The 11,705-nt window shown below is 44.3% G+C and overlaps 1 non-coding gene across 1 annotated transcript; it reads right to left on the bottom strand.

Moving 5' to 3' along the window:
- Positions 1–9,003: 9,003 nt before the first annotated feature.
- Positions 9,004–9,137, bottom strand: LOC148090548 (small nucleolar RNA SNORA71). The gene has a single exon (XR_015713759.1). It is a non-coding gene; the product is annotated as a small nucleolar RNA SNORA71 (small nucleolar RNA).
- Positions 9,138–11,705: the final 2,568 nt, after the last annotated feature.

The following is an 11,705-nucleotide window of genomic DNA, read 5'->3' as shown; positions in this document are numbered from 1 at the left end:
TTATATTAGTTTCAGGTGTACACCCCAGTGATTAGACATTATAACACTTATTAAGTGATCATCATGAAAAACCTCATGCCCATCTGACACCATATATAGTTATTAGAATATTATTGACTATATTCCCTATGCTGTACCTTACACCCCTGTGACTGCACTATAACTACTAACTTGTACTTCTAAATCCCTTTGCCCTTTTCACCCATCTGGCTACCATCAAAATGTTCTCTGTATCTATGAGTCTGTTTCTGTTCTGCTTGTTCATTTATTTTGTTTTGTTGTTTGTTTTTGTTGTTGTTTGTTTTTAAAATATAACATTTTTAAAAATTTATCTTTAATGTTGAAAATATTACAGATGTCCCCTTTCCTCCCCACTGAGCCCTCCCACCCCACACCTACTCCCCACCCCAGGCCTTCACCATGCTATTGTCTGTGTTCATGGATTATGCGTATAAATTCTTTGGTTAATCTCTCCCCAGCCACCCACCCACCCCCACCTTCCCTCTGAGATTCGTCAGTCTGTTCCATGTTTCCATGCCTCTGGTTCTACTTTATTGATCAGTTTATTTTGTTCATTAGATTCCTTGTTCAGTTATTTTGATTTTTAGATTTAACTGTTGATAGAATGCATTTATTGCCATTTTATTGTTCATATTTTTTATCTTTCCCCCCCACCCCCCGGTTTCTCTTCTTAAAGAAGACCTTTTAACATTTCATGTAATACTGTTTTGGTGGTGATGAATTTCCTTTACCTTTTTGTTGTCTGGGAAGCTCTTTATCTGACCCTCAGTTCTAAATGATAGCTTTGCTGGGTAGAGTAATCTTGGTTGTAGGTTCTTGCTTTTCATCACTTTGAGTATTTCTTGCCGTTCCCTTCTGGCCTGCAAAGTTTCTGTTGAGAAATCAGCTGACAGCGGTATGGGCGCTCTCTTGTAGGTAACAAACTGCTTTTCTCGTGCTGCTTTTAAGATTCTCTCTGTCTTTAACCTTTTGCATTTTAACTATGATGTATCCTGGTGTGGGCCTCTTTGGGTTCATCTTGTTTGGGACTCTCTATGCTTCCTGGACTTGTACGTCTATTTCTTTCACCAGGTAAGGGACATTTTCTGTCATTATTTTTTCAAAAGGCTATCAATTTTTTAGTCCTTCTCTTTGCCTCACAGCATCCTCATGATGTGAATGTTGGCATGCTTGAATTTGTCCCAGAGGCTCCTTACACTATCTTCATTTTTTTGTATTCGTTTTTCTTTTTCCTCTTCTGATTGGGTGTTTCTTGCTTCCTTACATTCCAAATCGTTGATTTGATTCTTGGAGTCCTCTACTCTGCTGTTGATTCCCTGTAAATTATTCTTCATTCCAGGTAGCATTTCCTTCATTTCTGACTGGTCCTTTTCTATGTTGTTGATGTTCTCACTAAGTTTCTTGACATTCTCACTAAGTTTCTTGACGTTCTCACTAAGTTCCTTGAAGTTCTCAGTAAGTTCCTTGAGCATCCTTATAACCATTGTTTTGAACTTGAACTCTGTATCTGGTAGTTTTCTTGCTTCCACTTCACTTAGTTCTTTTTCTGGAGATTTCTCCTGTTCTTTCATTTGTAACATGTTTCTTTGTCTCCACATTTTGGCTGCTTCCCTGTGCTTGTTTCTATGTATCAGGTGGATCTGCTATATCTCCCGGACTTCACAGAGTGGCCTGGTGTAGTAGGTGTCCTGCAGGGCCCAGTGGATCATCCTCCCCAGCCGCCTGAGCTGGGCACTCCAGGTGCGCCCCTGCATGAGCTGTGTGCACTGTCCTATTAGAGTTGAGCCTTGATTGATGTTGGCGTCACTGGGAGGAATTGACCCCCAGGTCAATCGGTTGCGAGGATTGGCTGCAACGGTAGAAGAGCTGCTGTGCAGGAGCTGACCCTATGGAGCAGGACTTGCTTCAGTGGGGCTTTGGGGCGCAGCAAGTCTGTCCCTTGAGTGTGCCGCTTGTGGAGGTGGTAGGGTTGTAATGAGGCGTGGTCTGAAGCTGACCACCAGGTACACTGGCTCTGGGACCTCACGGGAGGTCCAAAGTCAGACACTGCCTGTGCCCTGCCTGGGACCACCCGGAACGAGCTACAGAGTGATCTGCAGATGGCTGCTACTTGTGTTGGGCTTGGAGGTGCCCAGGAGAGGCCAAGCTGTGAACCAAGGTGGTCTGCCACTAGTGCCAGTCCTGGGGCCACTTATTGGAGGTACGGGGCACACTGAAGCCAGCTGCTGCTTGTTTGAGAGGTTTTAGGAAAGTCCAAAGCATGAGGCAAGAGAGGACAGTTGTATGGAAAAGCCACTGGAAATGGCTTGGATGAGCCTGCAAGAAGGGAGGGGCAGGGTCTCTGGGAAATCACCAGGGTGGGGCAAAAAGTGTGAGCCAGGTTGATGGAGATTCAGATATGACACCTGCCTGCGGGCTGTGTGGGGGCAGGGCTCAGCAAAAGAACAATGGCCTCTGCCAAGCACTTCTGCCTGGGAGAAAGCTGCCCCTCCAGTTCTTGCCCTGATTCCAGACAAGTTAGTTGCTCCCTGAATGCCATAGGATCCTTTCAAGCTGCTGCCCCAGGGCTGGAGCTCAGAGGAAGTGAGTCCGAGTAAGTCTGTGCACTGGCCCTATAAGAGGAACTGCCTAGGGCTCCAGTAGCCTCTCTGTCAGTCACAATCCCCGTTGGTGTTTACAGCCCCAAGGTATGGGGACTTCTCTTCCCGGCACAGGAACCCTAGGCTGAGGGGCCTAGTGGGGAGCTGGGACCCCTCGCTTCTCAGGGGAAACTGTCACAGCCAATATATCCCTCCTGATTTTAAACCACCACACGTGGGTGTGGGACCAGCTGGTTATGTTACTCCTCCCCAAGTCTCTGCCCCTCCTACCAGTCTTGATGTGGCTTCTTCTTTAATTCCCTAGTTGTAGGACTTCCATTCAGCCAGATTTTAGGTGGTACTGAATGCTGCTTGTTCTGTAGTTTAGTCGTAATTTTGATGTGGTTGTGGGAGCCAGTGAGTACCGAGTTCACCTATGCCGCCATCTTGACCAGAACCTCTAGGTAGGTGATTTAGAATGGCACAGCGCTCTCCACCACAAATCAGCACCTCTGTTTTTCAGCCAGCTTTTCCTTAGTCATACATTTCTGACTACATTCTAGACTTCTGTAAATGCTGATTCTGACAGTTTTTGCCAGCTCAATAGTTGCTCTTGTGGAGGAATGGAGCCTTGGAGTTCCTCATTTCTGCTTTCTTGGCAATGTCACCCAGAACATCCATGCATTACACTATTTTAATCAATAAATATCCAAATTTTCAGAAATGAACAAAATGTAATAGAACCATAATAGGAGAGTGAGAAGCAGAAGCAGAGTGGATAGTGTTGTGAAAAGGCTGAATTCTCTTCTGTTCATCAATACCGGTTTTTTTTACTTTAAAAAAAATTATCTTTATTGTTGAAAGTATTACAGATATCCCCCCCTTTTCCCCCCATTGATACCCTCCAACCCACATCCCCCCCCCCAAAGCCTTGACCAAACTATTGTCTGTGTCCATGGGTTATGCATATAAGCATGTAGGTTCTTTGATTAATCTCTCCCCACCCACTCCCCCCACCCCCACAGGCTCCCCCACCCCCACCTGCTCCCCCACCCCCACCTTCCCTCTGAGATTCCTCAGTCTGTTCCATGCGTCTATGTCTCTGAATCTATTTTGTCCCTCAGTCTATGTTGTTTATTAGATTCCGCATATGAGTGAGATCATGTGAAACTGAATCAGGAAGAATCAGAAAACCTGAATAGGCTAATAACAACTGATGAAATAAAAGCAGCAATAAAAAAACTCCCAGCAAACAAAAGCCCTGATCCAGACAGCTTCACAGGGGAGCTTTCTAGTTCTTTAAGTTGTAGAATTAGATAGTTTACTAAAAAATTTTTCTAGCTTTTTGAGGTAGGCCTGTAGTGCTATGGACTTCTTTTGCTGTGTCCCATAGATTTTGGGTTGTTGTGTGTTCATTTTGATTTGCTTCCAGGAAGATTTTTATGTCTTTCTTGATCTTATTGGTAACCCATTCATTGTTTAATAACATGTTATTTAGCCTCCATGTGTTTGAATGTTTTTGAGTGTTTTTACTGTAGTTGATTTCTAATTTCATGCCATTGTGATCTGAGATGCCTGGTATGATTTCAGTGTTCTTGAACTTGTAGAGACTTGTTTTGTGTCCTAACATGTGGTCTATCTTTGAGAATGACCCATGTACACTTGAGTAGAATGTATATTCTGCAGCTTTGGGGTGAAATGTCCTGTAAATGTCAATTAAATACATCTGACCTAGTGTGCCATTTAGAGTCACTGTTTCTGTATTTACTTTTGTCTGGACGATCTATCCAGTGAAGTCAGTGGGGTGTTAAGGTCTCCAACTATGACTGTATTTCTGTTGATCTCTCCCTTAAAGTCCTTAAGGTTATTATTGATAAGTCCTTATTTATTGCCATTTTAATTCTTTATGCCTATGTTTCTCTCTCTATGTCTTCTTATTATTATAGCAGTCCCTTTAAAATTTCTTGCAATGCTTCTATTTCTACTTCTAATTACAACAGTTCCTTTAAGATTTCTTGCAATGCTGGTTTGGTGGTGATATACTCCTTTAGCCTTTTTGTTTCCTTTTTTTTTTTTTTTTGACTAGGAAGCTCTTTAGTTCACCATCTATCTTCAGTGATAGCCTTGCTGGATAGAGTAGTCTTGGTTTCAGATCCTTGTTTTGCATTACCTTGAACACTTCATGCCATTCCCTTCTGGCCTGTAGAGTTTCTGATGAGAAGTCAGCTGACAGCCTTACCGGAGCGCCTATGTAGGTAACAGATTGCTTTTCTCTTGCTGCCTTTAAGATTCTCTCTTTGTCTTGAATTTTTGGCATTTTAATTATGATGTGTCTGGGTGTGGGCCTCTTTGGATTCTTCTTGCTTGGGACTCTCTGTGTCTCCTGAACTTGTGTGACTTTTTCCTTCACCAGGTTAGGGAAGTCTTCTGCCATTAGTTCTTCAAACAGGTTCTCTAACCCTTGCTTACTTTCGACCTCCTCCAGCATTCCTATGATGCGAATATTGTTCCATTTCATATTGTTCCACAGCTCCCTTTGACAGTCCCCCTGTTTTTCAATTGTTTTTTCTTTTTGGAACTCTGATTGAGTGATTTTTCTCTACAGTGTCTTCTAATTCGCTGATCGGATCCTCAGCTTCCTGTAATCTGCTGTTTTTTCTTTCAATGTATTCTTTATTTCTGCTATGTCATTCTTAATTTCCTTCAGAGTTTCCACATCTTTTTTCATACTCTTGAGCATCTTTACAATCAGTATTCTGAACTCTATATCTGATAGATTGGTTATCTTTATTTCGTTTAGCTCTTTTTCTGGAGACTTCTCTTATTCTTTCATTTGAGGCTTGTTTTTCTGTCTCCCCATTTTGGCTGCCTATTTGGGTTTGTTTCTTTTCTTTTCTTTTCTTTTCCTTTTCTTTTCTTTTCTTTTCTTTCTTTTCTTTTCTTCTTTTTTTTAAACATACCTTTATTTATTTCAGAGAGAGGAAAGGAGGGGGAGAGAGAGAGAGAGAGATAGAAACATCAGTGATGAGAGAGCCATTGATTGGCTGCCTATCCCGCAACCCCGGCTTGTGCCCTAACCGGGAATCGAACCCCGATCTCTTGGATCCTAGGTCGATGCTCAACTGCTGAGCCATGCCCGGCCGGGCTGGGTTTGTTTCTATGTATTAGGTAGATCTGCTGGGACTCTCAGTATTTTTGGAGGGTCTCTGGTGCAAGCCAATGTCAGACGCAGTTTGTGACTGGCCCTGAGTCCACTGTTTGGAGCTATCAACCACCCTCAGCTTGGGGTCTACTCTGCTGGGGCTGAGTGCAGTTGGACAGGACCATGGTGTACACCACAGCCTGCTTTTCCAAGGCCCGGGTCCAGAAGCAGATCAGGCAAAGACTCAAAGCACTATGAGGTCTGCCTCTGCCTACAGGCTGATTAATCTGATTCTCTTAATGAGCCTCAGGTTGTAGAAACTCCAGAGGATGGGGCGCAAGGTTTTCCAGCAGGGTGGGGCAACTGATTTCCCCTCCAGGCAAAAGCAGCAAAATGTCTGCCTGAGAAAGATGTCCTTTGCAGTATGGGGGAATGACTTGGCACAGGGATCCAGACAGGTGCCTTCTGATCTCTATCTCCAGAGCCCACAACCTTACATTCTCCTCACACAGCTCCAGTCCACTCTGCCCTCCCTTTGCTGGAGCCCAAGGTGAGTGGCTGCACACAAAACTTGGTGCATTGGCTCTTTAAGAGGGTGCCTGCATTTCCAGCCACCTCTCCCTGTCCAAAAGAAACCCTGCTGCTTTTCACAGCCAGATGTTATTTGGGCACCTTTCTCAGTTCTGGTGCTCTTGGCCTGGAAGCCCAGCTGGGCGTTTAGGCCCCAGAGTCCTCAGTGGGAACCCACCACAGCTGAGATCTCCCTCCGAACCTTCAGCTGCTGCCTGTGGGAGCCCATCCAGCCCTCTCTCGCCTCCGCACTTCTTACCAGTCTCTGTGTGGTCTCCACTTTTCCTCCTTAGTTATGAGGGTGCTCTCCAGCTTGTCTTCAGTTGCAGTTGATTATTCAGTATAGTTTTTCTATATTTTCGTTGTAATTCCAGGTTGGTTGCGGGAGAGTGTCAGTATAGCTTCCACTCAGTCCGCCGCCATCTTTAATCTCCCTGCTCATCGATAATTAATCTCTAAAATATGAGAGTCAAGAAAGAAAAAAGGAGAAAGAAGCACGAAAGAGAGGAAGAGAAAGAGAGAGGGACTGGGTGAAGGAAAAAAGAAAGAGAGGGGAATGGAAGTGAAGGACGAGAAACAGAAAGAAAGAAGGAAGAAAGGGAGGGAAGGAAGAAGGAGACCCTCCCTGTAGCCACTACAGCTGCTGCATGTAGCCAGGTGAGATTCTTCATTGTCTTCATCATGACCACCACCACCATTATCCCGATCAATAGCATCTCCCTCCCTCCAGCTCACATCAGAATTCTCAAGTTCTTCAATGGCAGGCTCTGTTCACACTTGTGGAGTAACAGGGAGTGCATTTACCCTGCCAATTCAAAGAATCCCCCCAAACCAGAGACATTATATGAAACACAGGCTGTAAAGAAAACGGGTATCAAGCAATGAAGGACAGTGATCCCAGGGAGATGGGAAACAAGAGGTCTGACCTGCATTTGCCCCGCTGACTGTTTGGTGAGGGAGTTTCCTGGTAGAGGCCAATGGACACTCCGAGTTTAGGAGATGGAACTGAAATTCTCAGCACCCAGAGTTTGGGGGTTAGAGGACCAGAGGGAAGAGAGTGGCGGAGGGTGAGGACCCTGTGTATCCACAGGAGTCCCATTGGGGTATTCCACAGACCACTGATCAGCACAAGTGTATGAGGAAACTTCGTGAGGCTTGGGGAAGAACCGCCTGAACAGATGAAAGGTACTAATGCCCAGCGCTCAAGCAGGACAGAGACTAGTGGCTGTCCCCTCCAGCCAGGATGGTAAACCTCACAATTTGGGAGGCATTGGGTAAGGTGCTCGGAAGGGTCTTGCCTCAGTGGTGTGGGAAAAAAATGACTCCTATACTGAAAGGGCCCACGCAGCAAATCTTCAGAGCCAGACCCTGAAGGATCCAACTATTTCCAAGCCACTTAACAGCATCCAGAACAAAGCTCAAAAAATACAGGGTGGGGCAAAAGTAGGTTTACAGTGGTTCATATGGAAAATAATACAATAATAAAGAATAATAATACAAGAATAAACTCTGTGTTTCACATACTCACAACTGTAAAGCTACTTTTGCCCCACACTGTATGTCTAGCACTATAAAGATAACCAGCACTTAGGGGAAAATCATAATGTCTGGCATAAATGAAAAAGTACCAGGAGCAGAAAAATCCAACCAATAATGAGGAGAGAAATCATGCAATAAAAGCCTGGAAAGAAAGAAAACCTGCCTTTATTTGCAGATATGATCAGCTACAGAGAAAATCTGATGGTTTCTACACAAGAACCACTAGACTAATTAGGGGGCTTAGCGAGTTTGCAGGACCCAACATATTTTTAGAGACAGATACTATATATAAGAACATGTTGCCCGGCCGGGCGTGGCTCAGCGGTTGAGCGTCGACCTAGGATCCAGGAGATCAGGGTTCGATTCCCAGTCCGGGCACATGCCCGGGTTGCGGGCTGCAGCCGATCAATGACTCTCTCATCATTGATGTTTCTATCTCTCTCTCTCCGCCTCCTTTCCTCTCTCTGAAATCAATAAAGATACATTAAAAAAAAAAAATGTAAAAATTAAAAATAAGAGCCTTAATTCTCCTTGTTGACATAAGGGATGAGACACACCCTCTTCCCGTTTCCTAAAGTGTTTGCTTTAGAAAACTTGTAAGTTCTTTCTCTGTTTCTTTGAAAGCATGTAATTTTTTTTTTTTTTTTTTTCTGCAGGGGACAAGAAGTCTGCATGTGATTGGCCACTTGGCACTACTTATATGTCTGGAAATCATCGTGGTCATCAACAGAAAGTCACTTGGGGAATCCAAGTCTTAGGATATGAATGCACTGACAGCCTGCTTCCCTTGAACCTCAGTCTACTTCATGCTCAGTCACTGCCACTCACCTAAGGCTGTCCCATTAGATAGGGACAAGGGTGGATCCTCTGAATATGAAGGAAACCTTACAACTTTTCTTTGCCTGCATTACCTGACACAGGCAGCCTGTACTCACTTCAAACACAGGCACAGAAAAGAACACCAAGCTGTTGAAACAGAAGTACAGGCAGAAGGCCACAGCTATGGCTCCACAACCAACCCATGCATTGCCTGAGGCAGGACCCACTATCATTCTCCTTTGTTAAGGCCGCACAGAAACCAGCTCTGAGCCAGGCACTCAATAAACCAGACATCAGGGGCCAGGAGACATCCAGACGGTGGTGAGACAGAGCTGTGGGAAAGCTCCAGGGTTTGGAAGAGACAACAGTGGACCCTCCAAACATGGGGACATGCTTTCAACAATTGCTCGTCCTGCACTATCAATGACCAGGGCACACGGAGCCCACAATCACTTTCGAATGCAGGAGTCACATAAATATTTTAAAAATCTTCTTGCCAGCTTTATGACCCAGGAATATAGTTTTCAGGCCCCTGAGAAACATTTCTTTGGAATGAAAACATCAAGCAAGATCGCATCCCAATCTCCTGGTTTCCATGGGAGGTTAGAAGCCTAACTTCAGTGGGCACCTGGCTCCGAGGTGCAAAACTAGCTCCCATCCTGCAGCTACAAGACATTGATTTTTCTCTTGGATAATGCCAATTGTATTAGTCTACTCAAGCTGCTCTAACAAAATACCAATACTGGGTGGCTTAAAGAACAGAAATTTATTTCCTTATAGTTCTGGAGGCTAGAAGTCCACAATCAAGGTGCCGGGAAATTCAGCTTCTGGCGAGGACTGCCTTCCTGGCTTGTAGATGGCCACCTTCTCCTATATCCTCACATGACCTTTCCTCAGTGCATTGGGATTGAGAGAGGGAGGGAGGGGGAAAGCAGGAGAACTGGGGTGGGGAGAGAAAGGAGGAGGAGAGGGGGGGAAGGAGAAAAAGGAGGAGGAGGGGGGGAGGAGGAGGAGTGGAGAAGAGAAGAAGAGGAGAGAGAGCACAGGTGAGTTCTAGTGTCTTCTTATAAGGACACTAATCTTATAGGACCTCATTTAACCTTAGTTATTTCCTAAAAGGCCACATCTCTCAATACAGTCACACAGGGTTTAGGGCTTCAATATATGAGTTTGAGGTGTGGGAGCAACACATTCAGTCCAAAACACCAGTGAACTAATACATATGGTCGCCCCAGTTACCAGGTAAATTTAAGATGAACTATATGTGAGACCTGGTGATCTCAAGTCCTCTTATTTGAGGACTAGCTATGTAGACCTTGAGAACTTGTATGTAGTGAGTTATATCTGCTTGGCTATACAAAAGGGTTAGATTTCTTCCTGTCTTTGGAATCTCTTAGCAGATTGTCCGTGGTGTACATCACATTCTGGTGCAATGGTTATTCAGTAATAAAACTGTTTTTCTTCTACCTTTGTGGAGACATTTTCTGGGTTGGCAGAAGATTTCGTTCTATTTTTTGTTTCTTGGCTACTAAAAGTACTTGAGAAGAACCCTCTTAATAGTTGAGGAGAGAGGGCAAGGGGGGCAGGGAAACAGGTATCACCATTGTACACCCATTTCAAAGAGGGTCAAATACAATTTCAAGATAGAAAAGGACCTAGGAGCATAGGGAAGCCAGGGTGGGCTTTCTTACCAACCTTCTTTTCTCCTCTACTTTTCCTGCATTTGTCCACTCCTGCACTTGTCCATTTTCATTAGCCACATGGACATTCCCTGGAGCCATTGGAAGAAAAGGCACTATCCCAGCCTCCTGGTGGCTCCACGTGACAGTGTTGAGGTTGGTACGATACTGTGGCTAAGACAGTGGGTGCTCGAATCAAACAAAGATTCAAATGCAGCCTCTGCCACTTCCTAGCTGAGTGACCTTGAGAAAGTTACTTAGCTTCTCTGGGCCTCAATTCCTCACCTACAAAAGGTGTAATAGTACCTGGCGCACTGGGTTTTTGTGAGAATTATATATAATAATGTAGGTAAAGTACATAGCATAGTGCCCCCATACCGAGGATTTTATTTTTCATTATATTTTCCCAAGACTATATACTACACTGTCTCCTCTCCCTCCCCCAAACTCATAACCAGTTGTCGCAGCACTTTTCTTCTCTGATCTGAAACAAGGACAGTAAGGCACAAAGTTTTTTTAAAAAAAAATGTCTTTATTGATTTCAGAGAGAGGAAGGGAGAGGGAGAGAGAGATAGAAACATCAATGATGAGAGAGTCATTGATTGGCTGCCTCCTGCACGGCCCTGAACTGGGGATCGAGCCCGCAACCCGGGCCCGGGCCTTGAGCGGGAATCAAATCTTGATCGCCTGGATCCTAGGCCGATGCTCAACCCCTGAGCCACGCCCGGCCAGGCACAAAACTATTATTCTAGTGTTTCTGGATTCTTAGCTTTGCTCATGCAAACTGAGTTATGCAAACTGAGTTTTTTGTTTGTTTGTTTGCTTTTCTTGTGTGGCAGAAAACAAATCCAGCAGTGACAGAGATGTGGGGAAACTAGCATTCTGGTGGGGGTGGGCACATTTTCTGGAGAGCGATTTTGTATTGTAGATCTACCTCTTGGAATCTATCTTAAGAAAGCAACCATTCGTACAGAGACCTATATACAATAACCCCATTAAAACATTATGTATAATAGGGAAAATGAGAACGATTTAAGTGTTGAACAATATTATAACGCACCTTCTGTGCGTCCATTCGATAAGATGTTTTTGAAGAATTTTTAGACAGAGGTAAGGTCCAGATGGTGGATGAGAAAATTTCAGGGGGGAAAATCAGTGCTAACCTTGAAAAACCTTACTTGTTTATATGACTGTTATACATTTAATGTAGTCCTACAACTTTAAAACTATAAAAGTATGCCAATCTGCTGACAGTAGTTCATGGTGAATGACAAGACCCAAGTAATTTTCATTTTCTTTCATTTCCTAAATCATCTTCAATTGCCTGCACTATGTGAATATTTGAACTCCAGAACC

This window comes from Miniopterus natalensis, chromosome X, assembly GCF_054644295.1.
Source record: "Miniopterus natalensis isolate mMinNat1 chromosome X, mMinNat1.hap1, whole genome shotgun sequence".
In the NCBI taxonomy this organism is placed as follows: Eukaryota; Metazoa; Chordata; class Mammalia; order Chiroptera; family Miniopteridae; genus Miniopterus; species Miniopterus natalensis.
The sequence above is the reverse complement of the archived record's forward strand: the minus strand, read 5'-3'. Positions and strand labels throughout refer to the sequence as shown.